General features: G+C 44.3%; 2 pseudogenes across 1 annotated transcript; both read right to left on the reverse strand.

The window, feature by feature from the left end:
- Positions 1-12,836: 12,836 nt before the first annotated feature.
- LOC116527250 lies at positions 12,837-13,338 on the reverse strand (annotated as a pseudogene). The gene has a single exon (XR_004258453.1). The product of XR_004258453.1 is annotated as an ATP synthase subunit f, mitochondrial pseudogene (transcript).
- A 2,591-nt stretch (positions 13,339-15,929) lies between these two features.
- On the reverse strand, positions 15,930-16,391 carry LOC116527251 (annotated as a pseudogene).
- Between the last annotated feature and the right edge of the window lie 9,855 nt (positions 16,392-26,246).

Genomic DNA, 26,246 nt, shown 5'->3' on the forward strand with positions numbered 1-26,246 from the left:
TTTTTTTTTTTTTTTTTTTTTTTTTTTTGAGACGGAGTTTCACTCTTGTTACCCAGGCTGGAGTGCAATGGCGCGATCTCGGCTCATCGCAACCTCCGCCTCCTGGGTTCAGGCAATTCTCCTGCCTCAGCCTCCTGAGTAGCTGGGATTACAGGCACGCACCACCATGCCCAGCTAATTTTTTGTATTTTTGGTAGAGACGGGGTTTCACCATGTTGACTAGGATGGTCTCGATCTCTTGACCTCGTGATCCACCCGCCTTGGCCTCCCAAAGTGCTGGGATTACAGGCTTGAGCCACCGCGCCCGGCTGTGGGCTTTTTATGTATCTGATTTATTGTCCTCTCCATTAGATATAAGTCACATCCACAATTCTTTTTGAGACAGGCCCACTCTTTATAGCTCTTTGGGAATTAGTCCTCTTTGGAACCATATCTATTCCTAGACGTCTTTTTGTCTGAGAGTCTTCTAGGCACAACCTTTAAGTGTTTTTGAAGTCTTAGCAAATAATTTCTTTTTTTAAAGAAATGTTTTGAGACAGGGTCTCATTTTTTCACCCAGGTAAGAGGGCAGCTGAGGATCACGGCTCACAGCAGCCTCGACCTCCTGGGCTCAAGTGATCCTTCCACTTCTGCCTCCCTAGTAGTTGGGACCACAGGCACGTGCCACCACACCCGGCTAATTTTTGTATTTTTCATAGAGATGGGTTTTTGCTCTTGCCCAGGCTGACCTGGGAACTCCTGGGTTCAGCCTCCCAAGATGCTGAGATTACACGCATGAGTCACTGTACCCAGCAAAGGATCTCATAGAGCCCTGAGGCCATTCCTTACTCAGAATCTTTTGCAGGCCAATAGCTGGAGATGGGAACAAGTTTTGTTTTCCAACAAAAGTGAGTCCGGCATGTTCTGTTTCCTCTAACTTTGCTTGCTAGCCACAGTTCCTTCTTTACCCTCACCTCCCTCGTAGCACTTTATCATATGCAGCTAGGACTAACTCTCTGGTGCTTTCAATATTCTGCTTGAAAAGATCCAAAAGTTCATTAGGCACATTTTCTGTCTTCCCAGTCACCACAGGTGACAGTTTGGCCAATTTGTTTCACTGCTGTATAACACAAATCACGATTTCCAGTCTGCGGTAGCAGTTTTTTACTTCTTTCTCAACCTCTGCTAATGCTTTGTTAACGATTTTCCCAGTCTTTGCTAACAGTTTTCATGCTGCTTTTTCATCCTCTACCCATTGCCCTCTCCTGAAACCAAAGCCACATATTTTAGATTTGTTCAGGCTTCTCTTCATGCCCAGTACCAATAATGATACCAGTTAGGGTTCTGTCAGGGAAGCAGAGATGTCAAGAGCATTGTAGAAGTGGCGAGTGGGGGGAAAAAGAGCTTTGCAGAGATAAGGGATTTATTTTAGCAGTTAGACACAGAAGTCTGAGCAATATTGCAAGACTCCTTCTCTACAAAAAAACAAAAACAAAAACAAAAGAAACAAAATTAGCTTGGTGTCGTGGGATGCACCTGCAGTCCTAAACTCTCAGGAGGCTGATGTGGGAGGATCGCTTGAGCCCAGGAGTTGGGGGCTGCAGTATGCTCTGACTGAGAGGGAGAGAAAAAAATTAGATATTACACAAATGGTAAGAGAAATGAGGAAAGTGAAGTTTTGGGAGGGGAGTTGAAGGATCAAAAGAATCATCATAGTGGCTCATGCCTGTAATCCCAGCACTTTGGGAGGCCAAGGCAGGAGGATCACTTGAGGCCAGGAGTTGGAGACTAGCCTGGTCAACATAGTGAGACGCCACCTAACTAAAACAACAACAAACTAGCCAGCTATGGGTGGTGCATGCCCACAGTCCCAGTTACTTGGGAGGCTGAAGTGGGAGAATCCCTTGAACCCAGGAGTTTGAGGTTGCAGTGAGCTATGATTGCACTGCTGAACTCCAGGCTGAGAGACAGAACAACAACAACAACAAAAAGTCATCATTCAGTTGGCCTGACTCTAAAAAAAAAAAGTCATCATTCATTTGGCCTGAAACACCAAAATAGGCAGACAAGTTGGAGCTGCAGAGAAATCTGAAAGGCCAAGCACCGTTCAGGCCCTGTGGTGGGACCCTACAGCAAGAGCTCATGGATGGGTCTCTGGGAAGCCATCACCTTCATGGGTCTGCACCCGCACACCACACCCAGCTGGTTTACCTGGGGCTGTTGTTGGTTTTATGGCCAATGTTTGGGAGGATGAGCTGGATGCAGTGTGAAAGACAGTGACAATCAGCTGGGGCCTTGCCAGGCACCTGGGAGTCTTCACACACGAGACTTTACACCTGCCGAGGGCAACAACTGCTGCTTCACTTCTGCTTTCCAGATTTCACCCAAGTTCTTTTTTCAGTCAGTTCTAACTTGGAACAGACCAGAAAAGGGATTTTCAGAATTGTCATTAAGTACGTTGACAATAGCACAATCAGCATAGACTGCGTACATTTTCCCATGTCTCCTGGGAAAATGGTACTACTTTTTAGAAATCCAGGCCAGGCAGCAGACACTTGAGGTCAGGAGTTCAAGACTAGCCTGGCCAACTTGGTGAAACCCCATCTCTACTAAAAATACAAAAAAATTAGCCAGGTGTGATGGTGCATGCCTGTAATCCTAGCTACTCAGGAGGCCGAGGCAGAGGAATCACTTGAACCCAGGAGGTGGAGGCTGCAGTGAGCCGAAAGCGTGCTACTGCACTGCAGCCTTGGCGACAGAGCGAGATCCATCTTAAAATAAAATAAAATATGAAATCAGTTATAGAAATCCAAGCATGTGTGTGGGGTGTGAAATTAAGAGGAGTGAAGGATAGTGCTGTTATAGTTTTGAATGATTTGTTCAGCTCTATCTTCTGTTGGAAAATTGAATTTAACATATCTTTGGTGTCCAAGAATTATTTACACGTGTGGTTTTCTTTCTTTCTTTTTTTTGTTTGGGACAGAGTCTCACTGTATTGCCCGGGCTAGAGTGCAGTGGTGTGATCTCGGCTCACTGAAGCCTCAGCTTCCCAGGTTCCAGGGATTCTCCTGCCTTGGCCTTCTGAATAGCTGGGATTACAGGCATGCACCACCATGCCTAGCTAATTTTTGTATTTTTAGTAGAGATGGGGTTTCACTATGTTGGTCAGACTGGTCTCAAATGCTGACCTCAGGTGATCCACCTGCCTCGGCCTCCCAAAGTGCTAGCATTACAGGCGTGAGCTACTGACCCCGGCTACACTTTTGGCTTTCAACATCTGATTTCATTTTTATTTTAGGCATCCCCATCATCTGTCTTGTGTTCCTGCTACTCCATTAAAAATGATCTTATTAAGAATATTAGCCATGGTGACTCATGCTTGTAATCCCAACATTTTGGGAGGCTGAGGTGGGAGAATTGCTTGAGCCCAGCTTCAGACCACCCTGGGCAACATAGTGAGATCCTATCTCTCCAAAAAATAAAAAAGAAAATTAGCCTGGGGTGGTGGCGTGCACCTGTAGGTAGTCCCAGCTACTCGGGAAGCTGAGGTGGGAGGATTGCTTGAATCTGGGAGGTCAAGGCTACATGCAGTGAGCTGAAATCATGCCAATGCACTCCACCCTGGATGACAGAGCAAGACTCTGTTTAAAAAGGAAGAATACTAATGAATCTTAGATGCTAAATCCAATTGATCCCATTGGTAATTTTTTTTGAGATGGAGTTTTACTCTGCCACCCAGGCTGGAGTGCAGTGGTGCAATCTCAACTCATTGCAACCTCCACCTCCCAGGTTCAAGCAATTCTCCTGTCCTCAGCTTCCTGAGTAGCTGGGACTACAGGCATGTGCCACCATGCCTGGGTAATTTTTTTTTTTTTTTTTGTGAGATGGAGTCTAGCTCTGTCACCCAGGCTGGAGTGCAATGGTTTGGTCTTGGCTCGTTGCAACCTCCACCTCCCAGGTTCAAGTGATTATCCTGCCTCAGCCTCCCAAGTAGCTGGAATTACAGGCACCTGCCACCATGCTTAGCTAATTTTTGAATTTTAGTAGAGACAGGGTTTCACCGTGTTGGCCAGGATGTTTTCAAACTCCTGACGTCATCATCCACCTGACTTAGCCTCCCAAAGTGCTGGGATTACAGGTGTGAGCCACTGCACCCAGCAATTTTTGTATTTTTAGTAGAGATGAGGTTTCAACATGTTGGTCAGGCTGGTCTCAAACTCCTGACCTCAGATGATCCACCCACCTTGGCCTCCCAAAGTGCTGGCTGGGATTACAGGCATGGACCACCCCGCCTGGCCTAATTTCTGGTTTTTAACTTATTTGATTTTTTGCTGGAGTGAGGAGAGTGTCAACTATAACTCTCCTCCTTTATATTCTTTCTGAGGCTTCTTCTTTCAGGATTTCTCTTTTCTTTTTTTCTTTTTTTTGAGATGGAGTCTCATTCTGTTGCCCAGGCTGGAGTGTAGTGGCTTGATCTTGGCTTACTGCAACCTCCACCTCCTGGGTTCAAGTGATCTTCCTGCCTCAGACTCCCTTGCAGCTGGGATTACAGGTGCCTGCCACCATGCCTGGCTAATTTTTGTATTTTTAGTAGAGACAGGGTTTCATTATGTTGGCCAGGCTGGTCTTGAACTCCTGACCTCAAGTGATCTGCCTGTCTCGGCCTCCCAAAGTGCTGGGATTACAAGCATGAGCCACCAAGCCCGGTCAAGATTTCTTTTATTCTGTCTCTTAAATATTTGTATGCCGGGTTCTCTTGTATTCACTGGTGTGCTGCAGTTGGCTCCCAGCAGCTCATAAGAACCAACTGAGTGTATCTCTTCACAACTCTAGGCTCAGTGATGACAAGCTGGTGCCTTGAAGTTGACCACAGCCATCAGCAAATGCTACGAATCGGGCCTCCTTTAGCTGGAGAGATGATTGTTAAACACTTAACTGTCCATCACTTCTTCCATTCCTGCTCTTTGTAGCCTGCCTGGGTAATCCGCATTTACAGTCTCAAGCACCATCCCTATACTGATGCCTATCACATCTTTCATCTCCAGTTAAGATATGTCTTTAGGCCTAGTTTCCCAAATGCCTCTGGCTTCACTTGGCTGTTCACCTAAAACTGCTCTTAAAAAAAAAATTCTGGGCCGGGCGCGGTGGCTCAAGCCTGTAATCCCAGCACTTTGGGAGGCCGAGGTGGGTGGATCACGAGGTCACTCCAGCCTGGGTAACATGAGTGAAACTCCGTCTCAAAAAAAAAAAAGAAAATTCTTTGTCTCAGTATACAAAACCATTTCCCCCTCTTCTTCACCCCTCATTGCCAAACTCATTGTTCACACAATTTTTTTGGGGGGTAGAGAGGTATGGAGTCTAGCTCTGTCACCAGGCTGGAGTTCAGTGGTGCAATCTTGGCTCACTGCACCCTCCACCTCCCAGGTTCAAGCGATTCTCCTGCTTCAGCCTTCCAAGTAGCTGGGATTACAGGCATGCACTGCTACACCCAGCTAATTTTTGTATTTTTAGTAGAGACAGAGTTTCACCTTGCTGGCCAGGATGGTCTTGATCTCCTGACCTCGTGATCCATCCACCTTGGCCTCCCAAATGCTGGGATTACAGGTGTTAGTCACTATGCCCAGCCTTCATGCAATTTTTTAAACAAGTTCATTGTTAGTGGTGGGATCTTGCTATGTTGCCCTGGCTGGTCTCGAACTCCTGGCCTCAAAAGATCCTCCTACTCTGGTCTCCCAAAGTGCTAAAATAACAAGTGTGAGCTACTGTGTCTGGCCTCTCATCTGGCCTCTGTGCTGCTGCAGCCCAAATGATCTTTCAGAAGCTAAGATCTGGTCACATCACTCTCTTGTTTAAAACCCTCGAATGGCTCTCCACCCCTCTTAGGATGAAGGGTTACATGGCACACAGACTCTTTATGTTAGGGCTCTGCTTACCTTTTTAGTCTCACAACTTATCATACCTTCCTCTGACATTTTTCACTCCAGCTGCTTCCCATGGAGATCCTTCCCCGCGCCCAGCCTGCAGTGCAGTGGTGCAATCTTGGCTCACTGCAACCTTCACCTCCCAGGTTCAGGCAATTCTCGTGCCTCAGCCTCCTGAGTAGATGGGACTACAGGTGCGTGCCACCACACCTGGCTAATTTTTGTATTTTTAGTAGAGACAAGGTTTCACCATGTTGGCCAGGCTGGTCTTGAGCTCCTGACCTCAGATGATCCATTGGCTCGGTGTCCTAAAGTGCTAGGATTACAGGCACGAGCCACCCTGCCTGGCTCATGTGGGGCTTTTAATATGCATTGCTCTCTATCCAAAATGTTCACTCTCTGCCTTTACCTTCTCCATTCATTCCCTCATTCTTTAACTCAGAAATCACTTCAGTGTGGCAGAGAAAATGCTATGCGTTCACCAAACCATTTCATTTCCTTCCTGGGACTGGGAAAACCTACCTTACCCACTTCTCTTGCATCTAGGTTGGGCCACGTGGCTGGGTTCCGGAGAACAGAATGTAAGTGAAATTTGTGGGTTTGGCTGGGAGTGGTGGCTCACACCTGTAATCCCAGCTATTCCTATGGCTGAGGCAAGAGAACTGATTGAACCTGGGAGGCAAAGATTACAGTAAGCCAAGACTGCGCTACTGTACTCCAGCCTTGGCAACAAAGTGAGACTCCATCTTAACAACAACAACTACAACAACAAAGAAATAAAAGGAAATCTGCTGGGGCAGAACAAAAATATAAACACTGAATTAATATTAATTAATTGTGTTAAATCATTGATATTCAGGATTCTTTGTTTTACCAGCTGGCAATAAATGTCCTGATTAATGTGCTTTGGGAAGTGTTTCCTATATCTGCTTTAGACTTTGTTGGCTACCTCTCTGTTTTTGAAGCACTCTGTAATTATTCCCCCAACCTCCTTTTTTTCCCCCGATAGAGACAGGGTCTCGCTATTTTGCTCAGGCTGGTCTTGAACTCCTGGACTCAAGTGATCCTCCTGCCTCAGCCTCTCAAAGTGCTCAGATTACAGGCATGAGCTACTGTGCCTGACCACAGAATCTCTCTTTTTTTTTTGAGACGGAGTCTTGCTCCCTTGCCAGGCTGGAGTGCAATGGCATGATCTTGGCTCACTGCAACCTCCACCTCCCGGGTTCAAGCAATTCTCCTGCCTCAGCCTCCCAAGTAGCTGGGACTACATGCATGCACCACCACATCCAGCTAATTTTTGTGTATTTAGTAGAGAGGGGTTTCACCATGTTGGCCAGATGGTCTCGAACTTCTGACCTTGTAATCCACCTGCCTCAGCCTCCCAAAGTGCTGGGATTACAGGCATGAGCCACTGCGCCTGGCCAGAATCTCTCTTTTAAAACTGTCCATTGCCTTCCAATTATCCCAGAATAATAGGGGCTTATTCAGTTCAAAGGGATCAGGTCTGCTCTCAAACATTAAGTAGCAAAAAAGCTAAATAATTAAATTAGTTCCTCAGTGGGCTCTAGTTTAGGGTGGTTGCTTCTTATATCATCACTCCACAGTTATCACTGCTGAAACATGATTCAGCCCAGGCCTGACCCCACTGCTGGAATGATGCCACTGCTATTTTGGATCTCTGCAGATACCCACATATGAGCTCCCGGAGAATCTCTCTTCTAGTTCACATTCATGGTTAGTCATTATTCCCAAGACAGAACCACTGGGACAAAGTAGCTGGATCCAGAGATCCAGAGAGACTTGCCATCCTCAATTTCACACTCTGCAGGAGCGATTCCTCCTATATGGCCTTCTAGGCCCAGGTCACCTGTGCAGAATTCTTCGCTGTCTCATGGTGAGTTCACCCCTTTGAAGCCTTTGATGTCCTTTGTTCCCACCAGTTCTCAAGCCTTCTGAGTGGTAAGGACACTGAATCTTAAAGAGAAGGGGCCAAGGTTTGTTTGCTTTCTTCCTAGGAAGCTTCTTGGTCCCCAGGCAGATTTACACCTAGTGACCACCTCTGTATACCAAGCTTTGAGGGACAGACTTTGTCAGGTCACAAAAGGTCCTCTTACCCTTCTCCCAGAGTGGCAGGTGCCTGTTCATCATATATTTACATAACTAAGGAAGGCCAGTCATCGATTTTCCCTGAAAAAAAGCAGATACATTCTAAAGTGACTTTGTCTGTTCAGTAAAACCAACGGTTCTTAAACTTTTTGGTCTCAGCACCCCATTTCTACTCTTAAAAATTGAGCTTTTATTTTGTGAGTTCTATTTACGGATGTTTATTATATTAGAAATTAGACAAACTTAAAAGTAATCATTAATTCATTTAAAAATAACAGTAAAAACCATATACATGTTAGCACAAATAATATATATATATATATATATATATATATATTTTTTTTTTTTTTTTGAGACAGAGTTTTGCTCTTGTTACCCAGGCTGGAGTGCAATGGCATGATCTTGGCTCACTGCAACCTCGGCCTCCCGGGTTCAAGCAATTCTCCTGCCTCAGCCTCCAGAGTAGCTGGGACTACAGACGTGCGCCACCATGCCCAGCTAATTTTCATATTTTTAGTAGAGACGGGGTTTCACCTTGCTGGCCAGGATGGTCTCGATTAATTGACCTCGTGATCCACCCGCCTCAGCCTCCCAAAGTGCTGGGATTACAGGCGTGAGCCACCGCGCCCGGCCATAATATGTATTTTATAAAAATAACTATTTATTCCAAAACAAAAAGGATTTAATGAGAAGGATGGTGGTTCATGGTTTTACAAATTTGTTTAATATTTGGTCTAACAAAAGACATTTGGTTCTCATAGTTGCTTTTTCAATCAATCTGCTGTAATGTTATTTTGGTTGAAGTAGTTAAAATTCAGCCTCACATAGGCATAACGCTGGAAAATAGAGGAGTATTTTGTTAGCATTTTTAGATAATCATAGGTATTATTCTTTGGTGCCCTACCAAAACTTGACAAGTGGTAATTTCTTAAAATGTAGTTGCAATGTAGAATCTGAATTCACATCAATGAACTTTTTGTACTCTGTTATATTAAAATTCATTGGTTTATTTTGCACTATGAATGGATCTTTTGCCCATGCATAATTTTGTAACATCATGCACTGGTCATGTGGAAAATACTAGTTCCCTGAATGACGTAGATCTTCCAAATATTGGTGCTTTTCATTACACAATATTAAAAGAATCACATTTGTGATTATCACCATTGATCTCAGCAGAAAAATCTTAAGTTTGGGGAGCTTTCAAGCTCACACTGGCAGATTCAAGTTTTTGAAAATTCTAGGTTTTGCTTGAAAGCTCAAAGTTTATTTTATTTTATTTATTTATTTTTTGAGATGGAGTTTCCCTGCTGTTGCCCAGGCTGGAGTGCAATGGCGTGATCTCGGCTCACTGCAACCTCCACTTCCTGGGTTCAAGTGATTCTCCTGTCTCAGGCTCCCAAGTAGCTGGGTTTACAGGTGTCCGCCACCATGCCCAGATAATTTTTGTATTTTTAGTAGAGATGGGTTTTCACCATGTTGGCCAGGTTGGTCTCAAACTCCTGACCTCAGGTGATGCACACGCCTCGGCCTCCCACAGTGCTGGGATTACAGGTGTGAGCCACTGCACCCGGTTGAAAGCTCAAATTCTATTACTGGCAACCAACACTGGCAGTTGAATTCCTTAAAATGACAGGTTCACTTCATTTAAGATTGAGACAGTGTGCCAAATATCGAAGCCTAAATAATCATACATCTGTCAGTTGTTCTTTCAAGTAAAAGTGATGTTCCAGCTGGGTGTGGTGGCACATGCCTGTAATCCCAGAAATTTGGGAGGCTGAGGTGGGTGAATCACTTGAGCTCAGGAGTTCGAGGCCAGCCTGGGAAACTTGGTGAAACCCGGTCTCTACAAAAATGTAAAAATTAGTTGGATATGGTAGCATATGCCTATAGTCTCAGCTGTTTGGGAGGATAAAGTGGAAGGATTGTTTGAACCCAGGAGGCAGAGGGTACAGTGAGACAAGATCGAGCCACTGCACTCTAGCCTGGGTGACAGAGCGAGACTCCGTCTCAAAAAGAAAGAAAGAAAGAAAAGATAAATACTTGAGACTGGGTAATATATAAAAAAAGAAGTGCCGGGCGCGGTGGCTCAAGCCTGTAATCCCAGCACTTTGGGAGGCCGAGGCGGGTGGATCACGAGGTCAAGAGATCGAGACCATCCTGGTCAACATGGTGAAACCCCATCTCTACTAAAAATACAAAACATTAGCTGGGCATGGTGGCACATGCCTGTAATCCCAGCTACTCAGGAGGTTGAGGCAGGAGAATTGCCTGAGCCCAGGAGGCGGAGGTTGCGGTGAGCCGAGATCGCGCCATTGCACTCCAGCCTGGGTAACAAGAGCGAAACTCCGTCTTAAAAAAAAAAAAAAAAAGAAGTTTCATTGGCTTATGACTCTACAGGCTGTACAGGAAGCACAGTGGCACCTGCTTCTGGGGAGGCCTTGGGAAGCTTCCAATCATGGTGGAAGGCAAAGGGGGAGCAGGTGTCTCACATGGTGAAAGCAGGAGTAAGACAGAGAACTGGGGAGAGGTGCCACACAGATCTCCTGTGAACTACTCACTATCGTGAGGACAGCACCAAGGGGATGGTGCTGATAACCATTCTCATGAGAAATCCACCCCCATGATCCAACCACCTCCACCAGGCCCTGCCTTTAATATGGGGGATCACAGTTTGATATGAGATTTAGGTGGGACTAATATACAAACTATGTCAGAGTAAGCCCTGCGGGATGGAGGATTGGCATCCAGGTGGCTGACCTCTGGGCTAAGCAGTTTGGAACTCTGGTGCCATACCCAACTGCATGTTGGCTTCAGTCATCCCTCTAGAGCTCAGCCAAGACTGCGTTTTTGCTAGGAATACAACACTTAACCAACCATTGCTAACAAATTCACCTGCACAGGACATCACAGAACAGTTTCGTTCTTGAAAGAGATTTCAAAGTCAAATAAGTTCTTTTTTGAGATGGAGTCTCTCTCTGTCTCCCAGGTTGGAGTTCAGTGGGGTGATCTCAGCTCACTGCAACCTCAGCCTCCCGGGTTCAAGTGATCCTCCTATCTCAGTCTCCCGAGTAGCTGGGATTACAGGCACTTGCCATCACAACCAGATAATTTTTGTATTTTTAATAGAGAGGGGTTTCACCATGTTGTCCAGGCTGGTGTCGAACTCCTGACCTCAGGTGATTTGTCCCCTCGGCCTCCCAAAGTTCTGGGGTTACAGAGAAGTTCTTGAAACTGCTTGAGATGACCCTTGAAGCAATAGTTTAAGAAAGGAAGTTTTAGGTAGAAGGTATGCAGTATTGCGTGAGCTTCCTAGAGAGGTCAAGACCAAAAAATTCATTGCAGAAGTAGCAAGTGAGAGAGAATTCTGGAACTTAGTGTGCAAATCCATGGCCACAGGTTCCTGGGCAGGCAGGCTTTGTTTTTTTGTTTTTTAAATTTTAGAGACCGTCTCTCTCTGGCTGGTTGCTGGCACCATTTGGGTAGCTGATACATCAATTTTTTTTTTTTTTTTGAGACAAGGTCTTGCTCTGTTGCCTAGGCTAGAATGTAGTAGTGTGATCATGGTTCACAGAAATCTCAAATTCCTGGGCTCAAGCAATCCTCCCCCCCCTTTTTTTTTTGAGATGGAGTCTCACTCTGTTGCCCAGGCAGGAGTACAGTGGTGTGATCTCGGCTCATCGCAACCTCTGCTGCCTGGGTTCAAGCTATTCTCCTGCCTCAGCCTCCCGAGTAGCTGGGATTACAGGCAACTGCCATGGTGCCCAGCTAATTTTTGTAGTTTTAGTAGAGATGAGGTTTCACCATGTTGGCCAGCTGATCTTGAACTCCTGACTTCGTGATCCACCCACCTCAGCCTCCCAAAGTGTCTGGATTACAGGCATGAACCACTGTGCCCACCCTAATTTTTAAATTTTTTGTAGAGGTGGGTCTGATTGTGTTGTCCAGGCTGGTCTTGAACTCCTGGGCTCAAGAAATCCTCCTGCCTTGGCCTCTCAAAATGTTGGGATTGCTGGTGTGAGCCACTGCGCCTGGCTCAAATTTTTGGATTATGTACTAACTAGAAGGAGAAAAGAACTCCCCATTTTTGTTACTAATAGATGAGTTTTGAAAAGAGCTCTAAGGAGGGCTATGTAGGGAAAAACAGGCTTAATTAGAGCCAGTGACTGCTGCTACTGTTCACGGTGATAAGTAACATATGTAGGAGGCAGGAATTGGAGTTGAGTCTAAGACGCCAGCGAAATCAAGATATCAGAATACAAGGTCACTAGGAGAAATGCACAGCCCTTCTTTTCTCAAGAATCCTTGAAGAGCCTGGCATGGTGGCTCACACCTGTAATCTCAGCACTTTGGGAGGCAAGGTAGGTGGATCACCTGAGGTCAGGAGCTCAAGACCAGCCTGACATACATAGAGAAACCCTGTCTTTACTAAAAAAAAAAAAATTAGCTGGGCATGGTGGCAGATGCCTGTAATCCCAGCTACTTGGGAGGATGAGGCAAGAGAATTGCTTGAACCTGGGAGGTGGAGGTTGCCGTGAGCTGAGATCATGCCATTGCACTTCAGCCTGGGCAACAAGAGCGAAACTCCATCTAAAAAAAAAAGGAGGCGGAGGTTGCAGTGAGCCCATATTGCGCCACTGCACTCCAGTTTGGGAGACAGATCGAGACTCCGTCTCAAAAAAAAAAAATCCTCGAGGGTAGTGGGAGGGACACTAGATTTTCCCTGTATATAGGGTGGGAAAGTTATTTTCATATAAATCTTTTTTCTTTATTTCATTGTGTTTTCTTGCTTAAACAATTCTTATGTAATTACCTTTTTTTTAAAAAAAAATCAGTCATCTTTTATTTGGAGGTTAATTCCCATTAGAATATGAAAGGATTCAGCAACGATTGAGATTGTGACCCTCATGGAGGGGTTCGGGCCAAGAAGGTTGTGGGGGCGTGCAGAGCGTGTCCTCTTCTTCAGTGGTAGTTGCGTGGCTGCTCATGCTTGAGCTTGTAGGAAAGGCAGTAGCTGAAAAGCACGTGGCCTGCCAGCACCATGGTAACCCCTGAAATGCCCCCTTCTTCACGCTGATGTACTTGTCGTAGTACTGGTGGCACTCTCTTTGAAACGCTCTGGCAATGCCGCTAGGGGTGAAGTCCTACATCAGGATCCAGCGTTGCAGCTCGCCTAGTTGGACCTCCAGATTTTGTCCTTCACTAGTGCGATTGACAGCATCTTGGAGTCCTGGTGTCTGCTGTGCCCGTAATTGCTTATATTTAACATTTATTTTATTTTGATATTTTATTTTGAGATGGGGTCTTGCTGTGTTGTCTAGGCTGGTCTCAAATTCTTGGGCTTAAGGGATCCTCCTGCCTCAGCCTTCTGAGTTGCTTGGATTACAAGCACATACCATCATACCCAGCTTATTTTTTAAACTAACTTTAATTTTTAAACAAGTATTATGTATGCATGGTATAAAATACAAAAAGTTCAAAAGCATGTACAATGAAAAATAAGCATCCTCTCCTCCTCAGTTTCCTAGCTATTTAGGTACCATTGTTTTTTTTTTGCTTAGTTTGTTTTTTTGAGACGGAGTCTTGCTGTGTTGCCCAGGCTGGAGGACGGTGGCATGATCTTGCCTAACTGCAACCTCCACCTTCTGGGTTCAAGCGATTCTCCTGCTTCAACCTCCTGAGTAGCTGGGATTACAGGTGTGTGTCACCATGTCCGACTAATTTTTGTATTTTTAGTAGGGACAGTGTTTCACCATATTATCCAGGTTGGTCTTGAACTCCTCACCTCATGATCCACCCGCCTCAGCCTCCAAAAGAGCTGGGATTACAGGCATGAGCCACCGCACCTGGGTCTGTTGTTTTTTTTTTTTTTTGGCAGATTCTGTCTGGAGTGCAGTGGTGTGATCCCAGCTCACTGTAACCTCTGCTTCCTAGGTTCAAGCAGTTCTCCTGCCTCAACCTCCCAAATAGCTGGGATTACAGGCATTTGCCTGTAATCCCAGATTATTTTTTTATTTTTAGTAGAGAGGGGGTTTCACCATGTTGGTCAGCCTAGCCTTGAACATCTGACCTCAGGTGATCTGCCCATCTCAGCCTCCCAAAGTTCTGAGACTACAGGTATGAGCCGCTAATCCTATGGGCTCCCAGCCACCATTGTTATCAATTTCTTGAGTACTCCTCAAAAGATAGTAAACATTTGTTTAACACAGAAGTTTACACATATTTTTTCCTCACACAAATGGTAGCATACTTTGCATAACCTTCTGCATTTTCTTCATGTAATGCTATATGTTGGTTATATCTTTCCATATTACTACAGATAGAGCCCTCACCCCCACACACTTGTAATAGATTTTGGCTGCATAGTATTTCATGGTTAGAAGTACCATGATTGGGCCGGGCGCGGTGGCTCAAGCCTGTAATCCCAGCACTTTGGGAGGCCGAGGCGGGTGGATCACGAGGTCAACAGATCGAGACCATCCTGGTCAACATGGTGAAACCCCATCTCTACTAAAAATACAAAAATTAGGTGGGAGGGATGGCCCATGTCTTTAATACCAGCTACTTGGGAGGCTGAGGCAGGAGAGTTGCTTGAACCTGGAAGGTGGGGGTTGCAGTGAGCTGAGATCGCACCACTGCACTCTAGCCGGGTGGCAGAGCACATTAGGCCTCCCAAAGTGCTGGGATTACAAGTGTGAGCCACTGTGCCCAGCTGTGACTGGATTCTTTCTATGGCTTCCTGCTTCACAGATGTCTTCCGGATCTGTATCTTCAGATGCAAACCCATATCCTCTTTGTGCTCATCTGTATACTATCACGTAGAGAGACAAATCCCATTTCTCTACTCTAGGAAAGTCTTAGAGACAGAAATCCATTTTTTTTTTTTTTAAAGAAACTGAGTTTCACCATGTTGGCCAGGCTGATCTCGAACTCCTGACCTCAGGTGATCCACCTGCCTCAGCCTCCCAAAGTGCTGGGATTGCAGGCATGAGCCACCATGCCCAGCCTTTTTTTTTTTTTTGAGATGGTCTCACTCTATCACCCAGGTTGGAGTGCAGTGGCACAATCTTGGCTCGCTGCAAGTTCTGTCTCCCAGGTTCAAGAAATTCTCCTGCCTCAGCCTCCCAAGTAGCTGGCATTACAGGTATGTGCCATCATGCCTAGCTAATTTTTGTATTTTTAGTACAGGCAGGCTTTCACCATGTTGGCCAGCCTGGTCTTGAGTTCCTGACCTCAAGTGATCCGCCTGCCTCAGCCTCCCAAAGTCCTGGGATTACAGGCATGAGCCACTGCACCAGACCCTAGGAGTACATTTTGATGCATTTGAGGGAAAAGGAATGTTCGGTGTACATGAAGATGGGGTGGTAGCAGAAGCTTCAGAAGAAGCCAGTGATTGGTCAGGGTTGAACTGCAGTTCACAGTTTGCTATCTTGGCTTTGTACTGGAGGGTGAAAACATCATAATCCCAAAGGCCTTTGCTGGAAAACGAAAATAAAGTAGTGAGTGTACCATTGCTGCATCTTGGCAATGGGCCTTCCAGGCTCCAGTTTCTTTCTTTATAATCTGTTCTCCAGCCCACTGTGAGAGTTCTCTTTCAAAAATACATTTCCTACTTCCAGCTTGAACGTCTTGCCTTTGTGGCCTCCAGAATAAAATCTGAGTGATTTAGCACGAGGTCATTAGACACACAGTTCTGTCTTCCCTTCGAGCTTCATGGTTTTTCCATTCCTCCTGTCCCATTTCTCACCTGTCCCCCATCCTTGCAGCCACGCTGAACTTCAGACTGTGTGATGTCTCCTTTTCTTTTTTCTTTACTTATTGATTGGAGATCTGGTTAAAGAATGCCTGCTTGAGGGGTGGTAAAAAAAAATAAGAATGCCTTCTCTTTATGAAGTCTTTTCTACTTTCTCTCTCTTTTTTTTTTTTAAAGGCAATTTTTAAAGTTTATTTGATGTATTTGACGATCAGCGATTAGTTCTCATCCACATTGACTGTAGATTTTTGAAAGTGGTAACAGGTACATAGGTAACCAAAGTATACAGCTTATTTGGTGAATCTTCATCCTCATTACATTTTCCGGACAACTGCACACGGATTCGGCATGGGACATTCCTTATTACTTTGGTCCAGACAGCTTTGCTGAGCCTGGTATCAATGCACACATCTGGAGTTCCCATCTCCTTCAGAGCAAATTTCCAAATCTCTTTGAGTGCCGGAGGGGCACGCTTCTTAAAGCCCACTCCATGGATGCTCTTGTGAATGTTGATGGTGTATTCTCGGGTCACCACCTTGTTGATGGCAGAATGGCCCTTTTTCTTCTTGCCATCCTTCTTTGCGGGAGCCATTCTGTCGGGTCCGAGGTGGAAAAGTCTACTTTTTCTCATAAAGAACCCTTGAGCTGGGTGTGGTGGCTCATGCCTGTAATCCCAGCACTTCGAGAGGCCAAGGTGAGCAGATCACGAGGTCAGGAGTTCCAGACCAGACTGGCCAACATGGTGAAACCCCATTTCTATTAAAAATATAAAAATTAGCCGGGCATGGTGGCGCACTCCTGTAGTCCCAGCTACTCAGGAGGCTAAGGCAGAAGGATCGCTTGAACCTGGGAGGCAGAGGTTGCAAGTGAGCCGATATCATGACACTGCACTCCAGCCTGGGTGACTGAGCGAGACTCTGCCTCAAAAAAAAAAAAAAAAAGAACTTTTGAGACAGAATCACTCTCTGTACTGCCGGGGAGTGTGTACATAGTTGTACCATTGCACTCATCATGCTACATTGCGCCATCTAACAGGTCTGCTATCCTGTTTGTCACGCACTGCCATGTGGGCAGGGTCTAAGTGTCCTCTTCATCTCTATAGTCCAATTCACAATGCCTGCCACATTTTAGGCACCAAATACAAATATGTTGAATCAATGATTGAAGACTCACAGTCTAGAGTAACGGTGTGATTTGGGACAAATCTTTTATTCTCATCTGGGATCAGTATTTTTTTTTTTTTTTTTTTTTGAAAAAGTCTTGCTCTGTCACCCAGACTGAAGTGCAGTGGCACAGTCTCAGCTCATTGTAACATCTGTCTCCCAGGCTCAAGCGATTCTCCTGCTTCAGACTCCTGAGTAGCAGGGATTACAGGTGTGCGCCAACTACCACCTGGCTAATTTTTGTATTTTTGGTAGAGATGGGGTTTCAGCATGTTGGCCAGGCTGGTCTTGAACTCCTGACCTCAAATGATCCACCTGCCTCAGCCTCCCAAGGTGCTGGGATTACAGGCATGAGCCACCGAGCCTGGCCAGTAGTTTTTTTTTATTTTTTGAGATGGAGTCTCGCTCTGTTGCCCAGGTTGGAGTGCAGTGGCATAGTCTCGGCTCACTGAAACTTCTGCCTCCTGGGTTCAAGCTATTCTCCTGCCTCAGCCTCCCAAGTAGCTGGGATAATAGGTGCCTGCCACCACACCCAGCTAATTTTTTGTATTTTTAGTAGAAATGGGGTTTCACCATGTTGACCAGGCTGGTCTCGAACTCCTGATCTTGTGATCCGCTTGCCTCAACCTCCCAAAGTGCTGAGATTACAGGTGTGAGCCACCGTGACTGGATGCCAGTATTTTTTATAACTAAAAAATTATCTCTTCCTGTCTTAAAATTTTGCAAGTCTAGGATGATAGATATGTCTTAATTCTTGAAATTAAAAGTTGAGAAGTGTTTGTCACTTTTACTCTTTAAGTGTCTATAATCATACTTCACTAATATAAAATCTGATGAGTGGCTGGATTTTATTTCTTATACTAGCTGGCCATTTCAGTTTTGCTCTACTGCTAAGCATGAGATATATCAATCTGCCATACCATAATCAAAGAACCTGATGCCATTGCATTGTTTATTCAAGGTAGTCCCAGAACTCCTTCAACATATGTAAACTTTTTTTCTCATGTTTTTCTGCTATTTTCCGCCTTTGAATTTTTTTGTCATGCTAAAAATATACATAACTTTTTTTTTTTTTAAGACAAAGTCTCATTCTGGAGTGCAGTGGTGCTATCTTGGCTCACTGCAACCTCTGCCTCCCGGGTTCAAGCGATTCTCCTGCCTCAGCCTCCTGAGTACCTGGGACTACAGGCACGTGCCACCATGCCTGGGTAATTTTTTGTATTTTTACTAGAGATGGTGTTTCCCCATGTTAGCCGGGATGGTCTTGATCTACTGACCTTGTGATCTGCCCACCTCTGGCTCCCAGAGTGCTGGGATTATAGGTGTGAGCCACCATGCCTGGGCCATATATAACATTTTTTATTTTAACCTCTTTAAAGTGTTCCCTCTTGAGTTCTATTGGCAAATAATTCAAGGGCATTATTCCAATTGCTCTCCCCTTCCAAATCCTATAAACATTCAATAATATATTGAGTATCTATCCATATCAATATATAGATTTCTCCTATAGCCAGTGGAAATCTGCATATGGTCTAAGAGGCTCATCAATTAAAATGAACAAATATACCATGCTTCATAACCATCTAATTTGTGAGGATGGTATGACAACACACAGCCAAACTTTTTTTTTTTTTTTTTTTAAAGACAAGGTTTCACCATGTTGGCCAGGCTGGTCTTGAACTCCCGACCTCAGGTGATCCACCCGCCTTGGCCTCCCAAAGTGCTGAGATTACAGGCATGAGCCACCATGCCCGGCCATACAACCAAACTTTTATAAAGGATTGAGCGTGTTAGAAGGCAGAGACTACTCAAAACCAAGATTAATATTTCGGTGAAGAGTGAAAGACTAATTAAAAAACGTGTGAGAGGCAGGGCATGGTGGCTGATGCCTGCAATTCTAGCACTGGGAGGCTGAGGTGGGCAGATCACTTGAGTTTAGGAGTTTGAGACCAGCCTGGTCAACGTGGCGATACCCCGTCTCTACTAAAAATACAAAAATTAGCCAGGTGTAGTGGTGGTGCATGCCTATAATCCCAGCTACTAAAAGCCTGAGGGAGGAGAATCACTTGAACCTGGTAGCAGGAGGTTGCAGTGAACTGAGATTGCTCCACTGCCCTCCAGTTTTAGGTGACAGAGCGAGACTCTGTCTCAAAAAAAAAAAAAAGAGAAATGTGTGAGAATAGGTTGAACCTTAATAGAGTTTTAGAAATAGTCTACAGTCTTTCAGTTATTTATTTGCTTATTTTTAGAGACAAGGATCTGACTATATTGTCCAAGCTGGTTTTGAACTCCTCGGCTCAAGGGATCCTGCTGCCTCAGCCTCCCAAAGTGCTGGGATTACAGGTGTGTGCCACCATGCCCGGCCCAGCTTCTTTCTTTAAATGTTACTCCTTGTTTATGTATGTACACATAGATTGGTAGAAACAGTAAATGTAACAATGAAGTCATAATGTTTTGAGTTTCTATTTTCTCTCCTACCTGGTATAAGCCTACTTTCAGAAAAAAAATTTTCTTATTCATATTTATTTATTATGAGAAGTCATATTCTTAAGATTGATAGCAGCTTTAATAAATAACAGTTGGTCAAATCCAAGAATATCAGCTTTCCAACACAGAAATCTTCTTGCTTTCTCTTCTTTTTTTTTTGTTTTTTTTTGAGATGGAGTCTCACTCTATTGCCCCAGGTTGAAGTGCAGGGGTTCGATCTCGGCTCACCACAACTTCCACCTCCCTGGGTTCAAGTGATTCTCCTGCCTCAGCCTCCCAAGTAGCTGGGATTACAGGCATGTAATCCACTAGGCCCAGCTAATTTTGTATTTTTAGTAGAGATGGGGTTTCACCATATTGGCCAGGCTGGTCTTGTCTCAAACTCCCGACCTCAGGTGATCCACCCTCCTTAGCTTCCCAAAGTGCGGGGATTAGGGGCGTAGGTTGCCACCCCTGGCCAAGAAATCTTGCTTTCTTTCTGAAATGCTGTCATGCTGTTCGGGTTTATGTGGGGAACAGCATGAACCTGAACAGCACGAACTTCTAACATCTTCCAGCTATTCTTCCCATTTCGTAGCTGGAAGATGTTAGACTAAATCAGTCCAGCTGTTTTTCTATAAAATGATTAAAAAAAAATCCCAGTGACCTTTCTCTGCCCTCAAATAACTTTAAGAATAGTTGGACATAAAACCTTCAAACTCTATGTATTCATAGCCCTCGGAGGAATATAATCATTGTTAGTTTGAGAAAAAGCTTAGTATTTTTTTGAGTTGGAAAGCTCTAATATTACATGTTTGCACATGTTTGGTATGTAACTCTTCATCTGCTGATGAAAACTGATATGAGACTTTTATAGCATATGTGTAGATGCTGGTTTTTTTACTTTATTTACCATGTCACAGGACTTAAAAAGACATAGAGAATTTATGCAGTAACCTTTATATTGAAGTTAAAACTTTACATCTGTTCACCAATATAAAAAGAGAGAGACCCTGCTATGACATTGCAGAAGTCATATAGAAAAGCTTACACTGATAATTCCAAAGAAATGACCTCCGCTGTGTTTAGATCTAATCAAAGGAGGCTGAGTGTTCTGGTACTCCATGGGAAAGGGTATTTTGGGAGGCTTTGTAAAAGATCTTTATACACATTTTGCACGGATTCCTAAGCAAAGATTGTTGATTGCTAGTGTAGTCAGGACACTTGGGGTATAAACACAACTTTTATCAGAGTTCCATGTAGAACTCTAATGGTAGTTAATTCCTTAATGCTTCATACATACCCCTCCCTGAATATTTGGCTACCAGCCAAAACACAAGACCTTTTTATCTTTTTCTTTGTTTTTTTTTTTTGAGACTGAGTCTGTGCCGCCAGCCTGGAGTGCAGTGGTACAATCTCGGTTCACTGCAACCTCCACCTCCCGGGTTCAAGCGATTCCCCTGCCTCAGCTTCCTAAGTAGCTGGGACTACAGGATGAGCCACCATGCCTGGCTAATTTTCTTTTGTATTTTAGTAGAGACAGGGTTTCACCGTGTTGGCCAGGATGGTCTCAATCTCCTGACCTTGTGATCCACCTGCCTCGGCCTCCAAAAGTGCTGGGATTACAGGCATAAACCACCATGCCCGGCCTTTTTTTTTTTTTTTTTAATTAACATTTTTTTTTTAATTTTTAGAAAGTCTTGCTCTTTCACTCAAGCTGGAATGCAGTCGGATAGCTCACTGCAGTTTCAACCTTCTGGCCTCAAGCAATCCTCCTAAGGTTTAAGTTCCATATTGCTCTCCATTCATCTTTCATCCTAGGGTGGAAAAGCTTTCTGCTGTGATTAGCCCCAGGGTACTGGACTATCCCTTGCTGGTTTTCTCAAGCAGTGTCTACACCTGTTACTTTTATTTATTTATTTATTTATTTTTGACAGAGTCTTGCTCTGTCGCCCAAGCTGGAGTACAGTGGTACAATCTTGGCTCACTACAGCCTCCATCTCCTAGGTTGAAGCTATTCTCCTGCCTCAGCCTCCCAAGTAGCTGGGATTACAAGCATGTATCACCATGCCAGGCTAATATTTGTATTTTTAGTAGAGACAGGTTTTCATCATGTTGCCCTGGCTGATCTTGAATTCCTGGTCTCAAGTCATCCTCCCGCCTTGGCCTCCCAAAGCGCTGGGATTCTAGGCATAAGCCACTGTTCCCAGCCTGTTATGGGTTGAATTATGTTCCCCTCTCCCAATTAATACGTTGAAATCCTAACCCCCAATACCTCAGAATGTGATGTTATTTGGAGAAGAGGTCTTTACAGGGGTAATCAAGTTAAAATTAGGCCATAGAAGTGGGCTGTGGCCAGATGTGGTGGTGTGCACCTGTAGTACCAGCTACTTCAGAGGCTGAGGTGGGAGGATCACTTGAGCCCAGGAGTTCGAGGTTGCAGTGAGCTAAAATTTCACCACTATACTCCAGCGTGGTTGACAAAGTGAGACCCTGCCTCAAACAACAATTAAAAAAAGTGGGCTCTAATCCAATGAGACTAGTATTTGTATAAAAAGCATAAATTTGGATTCAGAAATAGACACACATAAAAGAAGACAGTGTGAAGACACCGGGAGGCGATGGCCATCTATGAGGCAAGGACAGAGGCGTGGACCAGGTCTTTCCCTTACACCCCCAGAAGGGATGAACCATGCTGACACTTTGATTTTAGCTTTCCAGCCTCCAGAACTCTAAGAAAATGCATTTCTATTGTTTAAGCCATCCAGTCTCTAGTACTGTGTTATGACAACCCTAGTAAACTAGTATAACACCTTTATAAATTCTCTCTTCATTTAACAATATTTAATGATGCACTTTCAGCATGGCATCTGTTTCCTGTTGAAACTGAACTGATGTAGGTCTATAATCTATCAATCTATCTATGCCTTATTTGATTCAGATTTGTTTTCTGTTAAGAAATTGGGCCGGGCGCGGTGGCTCGTGCCCGTAATCCCAACACTTTGGAAGGCTGAGGTGGGAGGACTGCTTGAGCCTAAAAGTTCAAGACCAGCCTGGACAAAATAGTGAGAACTCATCTCCACAAAAATAAAAAAATTAACTGGGTGTGGTGGTGCATACCTGTGGTCCCAGCTACACGGGAGGCTGAGGCGAGAGGATCCTATGTGCCCAGGAGTTCAAGGCTACAGTGAACTATGATGATACCAGTGCACTCTAGCCTGGCGACAGAGTAAGACCCTATTTGAAGAAAAGAAAAAAGAAATCGAACACTGCCAATTCGCAAATTTCTTTCACATTAATAAATATGCTTGCACAACATTCTGAATACATTTAGGAAGTCTGATTTGGATTCCTCCTCTAACACCAGCCAACACCTGTAATATTTCCATCCACCTGGAGACAGGACTGCTCCCAAGCTGTCTGTTCTTCCAGGAGGCTGTGATTCATTGGTCATGTTGACCAAAGTCATGCATGGAGTAACTTGGTAACAGTGCCATTCCCATGCATATAAATGTTTTAATCATCTCCCAAATTAAATCAGTAACTAATTGTTGCCTTACTGAACAATCAACACATCTGTTCTGTGGAAATCTCTTTTATTATAAAGGGGGAATATGTCTGCCTTAGTGTTATATCTCAGGCCTTTTATTTTCAAATTGCTATTTCTTCTTTTTTTCTTCTCTTTGTTCCATTCATTCTCAAAGGAGGTGAAAATTTGCTGTTTCTATATTTGTTCCCAGTAATTTATTAAATCCAATTATTTTAAGGAATATCCCTAAAGAAAAAGAAACATTTAATGTTCCTGGTTTTTAAAAAGGGAACAAAAACACAAAAAGCTTTTCACTGGAAATACCCTATTGAGAAAAACCTAAACACAACCTTCTCTGCCAAATTAATTGATTTTATTTTATTATTATTATTTTTTGAGAGGAAATTTTGCTCTTGTTGCCCAGGCTGGAGTGCAATGGCAGTGCACTCAGCTCGGCTCGCTGTAACCTCTGCCTCCTGGGTTCAAGAAACTCTCCTGCCTCAGCCTCCCAAGTAGGTGGGATTACAGGCATGTGCCACCAAGCCCTGCTAATTTTGTATTTTTAGTAGAGACAGGGTTTCTCCATGTTGGTCAGGCTGGTCTCAAACTCCCAACCTCAGGTCACCTGCCTGCCTTGGCCTCCCAAAGTGCTGGGATTATAGGAGTAAGCCACTGCACCCGGCCCAAATTAAATTTTAACAATGTCAAAAGCAGTAAAATCAGCTGGGCACAGTGGCTAATGCCTGCAATCCCAACACTTTAGGAGGCTGAGGCAGGTAGATTGCTTGAGCCCAGGAGTCTGAGACCAGCCTGGGCAACAGTGAATCCCTGTCTCTACAAAAAAACACAAGCATCAGCTGGGTATGGTGGCATGTACCTGTAATCCCAGCTACTGGGAAGGCTGGGGTGGGAGGATCACTTGAGCCCGGGAGGTCCAGGCTGCAGTGAGCTATGATTATGCCACTGCACTCCAGCCTGGGTGAGAGAGTAAGACCCTGTCTCAAAAAACAAAAAAGTAGTAAAATCGAGTCTCATGCTTACTTGCCTATTTTGTACAATTAACAAAGTTGGTCTTTCAAACAGAATTAGCCTAAGAGGAATGAACAATTTAGAGAAAAAAGAAATTTAACAGCCTTGAGGGAAATAAAACTAGAATGGGAAATTCAATCCATATTACATTTGAGCCACTGAATGTGATTTAACTATAGGGAAGGGTGGCCTGGCAAATCCCCTCAACCACCGTCCATCTTAATATAGCACTGAAAGCAATGCTTGTCACTTATGCTACTCTTTCACCGTGGCTTTCAAGATAATATGCTGTCCACTTTTTAATAACATTTAACATGTTCATCTCCCTTTGACTGAGCACTTACAGCAAAATTATTAGTGCTTATGGCTTACTGCAGACAGTATTTATGCTGCTTTCCAGAAGCCACTTTTATCTGTTGGAAAAAAAAAATCCCACTGTAGGATTTTCAACCTTTTAGGCTAACATCTGACTCTATTAGCTTCTAAAGAGAAGAACCATAAATAATCTTCCCATTCTACATTCTGTGCTTTTAGCTAAAGCATTAATCATAGAGGATTTTTACTTTGCCTCATGAGAAAAACCAGTCTTATAGTTAAAATTTGGGTTTACAAAATATGGTTTTTAGGTAGCAATGGAGGTTTGGAGATAGAAAGGGGGGAGGTCTTTGCTGGGCTTTTGAGTATTAAAGCTTGGGAACAAATGGACTTTTTCCAGGGCCAAATCATATCTCAGAGACCTGGCTAGTAATAAATTTGGGGGGAAAGGAGTAATATTAACTCTTTCGGGTCACAAGGGCACCATTTGTTCTTTACACTGACAATGCACTTGGACCATCCTTGTGGTTCTGAGCCATTCTGTGCCTCCCAAAGAACTTTAGTGTTTAAACCGACTGTAGGAGTTATTTGGAGCACAATTACGGTCGATGAGCTGCGTTCTTTTATATGGGCTTTCTCTGATATTCACATCTCTACAGTTTTTATTATTGTTTTCCTTGTCACTGAAGTGAAAGGTGTTCTTGGATGCATTTCATTCAGTAAAAGGGCATATTTTTTTTCTTATAAGGCTATCATGGGAGAACAGTTTTTAACAGGATTCTTTGTTTTTTCTTTTTTTCAAAGGCACAAGTATATCATCTTTAGGAGTTGGCAGAGTAGGGCTTGACAGTGCTAGTTTTGCTTCAATTATTTATATATTTATATATTTATTGGAGGCAGAGTCTCGCTCTGTTGCCCAGGCTGGAGTGAAGTGGTATGATCTCGGCTCACTGCAACCTCTGCCTCCCGGGTTCAAGTGATTCTCATGACTCAGCCTCCTCAGTGGCTGGGACAGGTATGTGCCACCATGCTGGCTAATTTTTTTTTTCTTTTTTTGAGACAAAGTCTCATTCTGTTGCCCAGGTTGGAGTGTAATGGCATGGTCTGCAACCTCTGCCTCCTGGATTCAAGCGATTCTCCTGCCTCAGCCTCCCGAGCAGCTGGGATTACAGGAGACTGCCACCATGCCCAGCTGATTTTTCTATTTTTAATAGAGATGGGGTTTCTCCATGTTGGCCAGGCTGGTCTTGAACTCCTGACCTTGTGATCCGCCCACCTCGACCTCCCAAAGAGCTGGGATTACAGATGTGAGCCACTGTGCCCAGCCACTTTTTGTATTTTTAGTAGAAACAGTTTCACTGTGTTTTGCTGGCTCATCTCAACTCCTGAGCTCAGGCAGTCTGCTCATGTTGGCCTCCCAAAGTGCTAGGATTACAGACAAGAGCCATCGCATGCAGTTATAGTTAAATGTAGGTGATGGGGAGGAAGGCAGCAAATCACACTGCCACGTGTGTACCTATGCAACAATCTTGCATGTTCTTCAGATGTACCCCCAAACCTAAAATGCAATAAAATAAATAAATGGGAAAAAAAAATTCTCTAAGTCATTTGCTGCTTCTTTTTTTTTTAAGATTTATTAACCAATAACGTTTAATAGATCTTTGATTGCAAATCAAGATATAGGATGAAGAAGCCAAAGTCGGGGAAGAACAATTTCACTAAAGATATTTATCCTAGCCTGGCACGGTGGCTCACGCCTGTAATCCCAGCACTTTGGGAGGCCGAGGCGGGTGGATCACGAGGTCAAGAGATCGAGACCATCCTGATCAACATGGTGAAACCCCGTCTCTACTAAAAATACAAAAAATCAGCTGGGCATGGTGGTGCATGCCTGTAATCCCAGCTACTCAGGAGGCTGAGGCGGGAGAATTGCTTGAACCAGGGGGCGGAGGCTGCGGTGAGCCGAGATCGCGCCATTGCACTCC

The sequence above is a fragment of the Sapajus apella genome, unplaced genomic scaffold (assembly GCF_009761245.1).
Source record: "Sapajus apella isolate SASKATOON/1434 unplaced genomic scaffold, GSC_monkey_1.0 scaffold53, whole genome shotgun sequence".
NCBI lineage: Eukaryota > Metazoa > Chordata > Mammalia > Primates > Cebidae > Sapajus > Sapajus apella.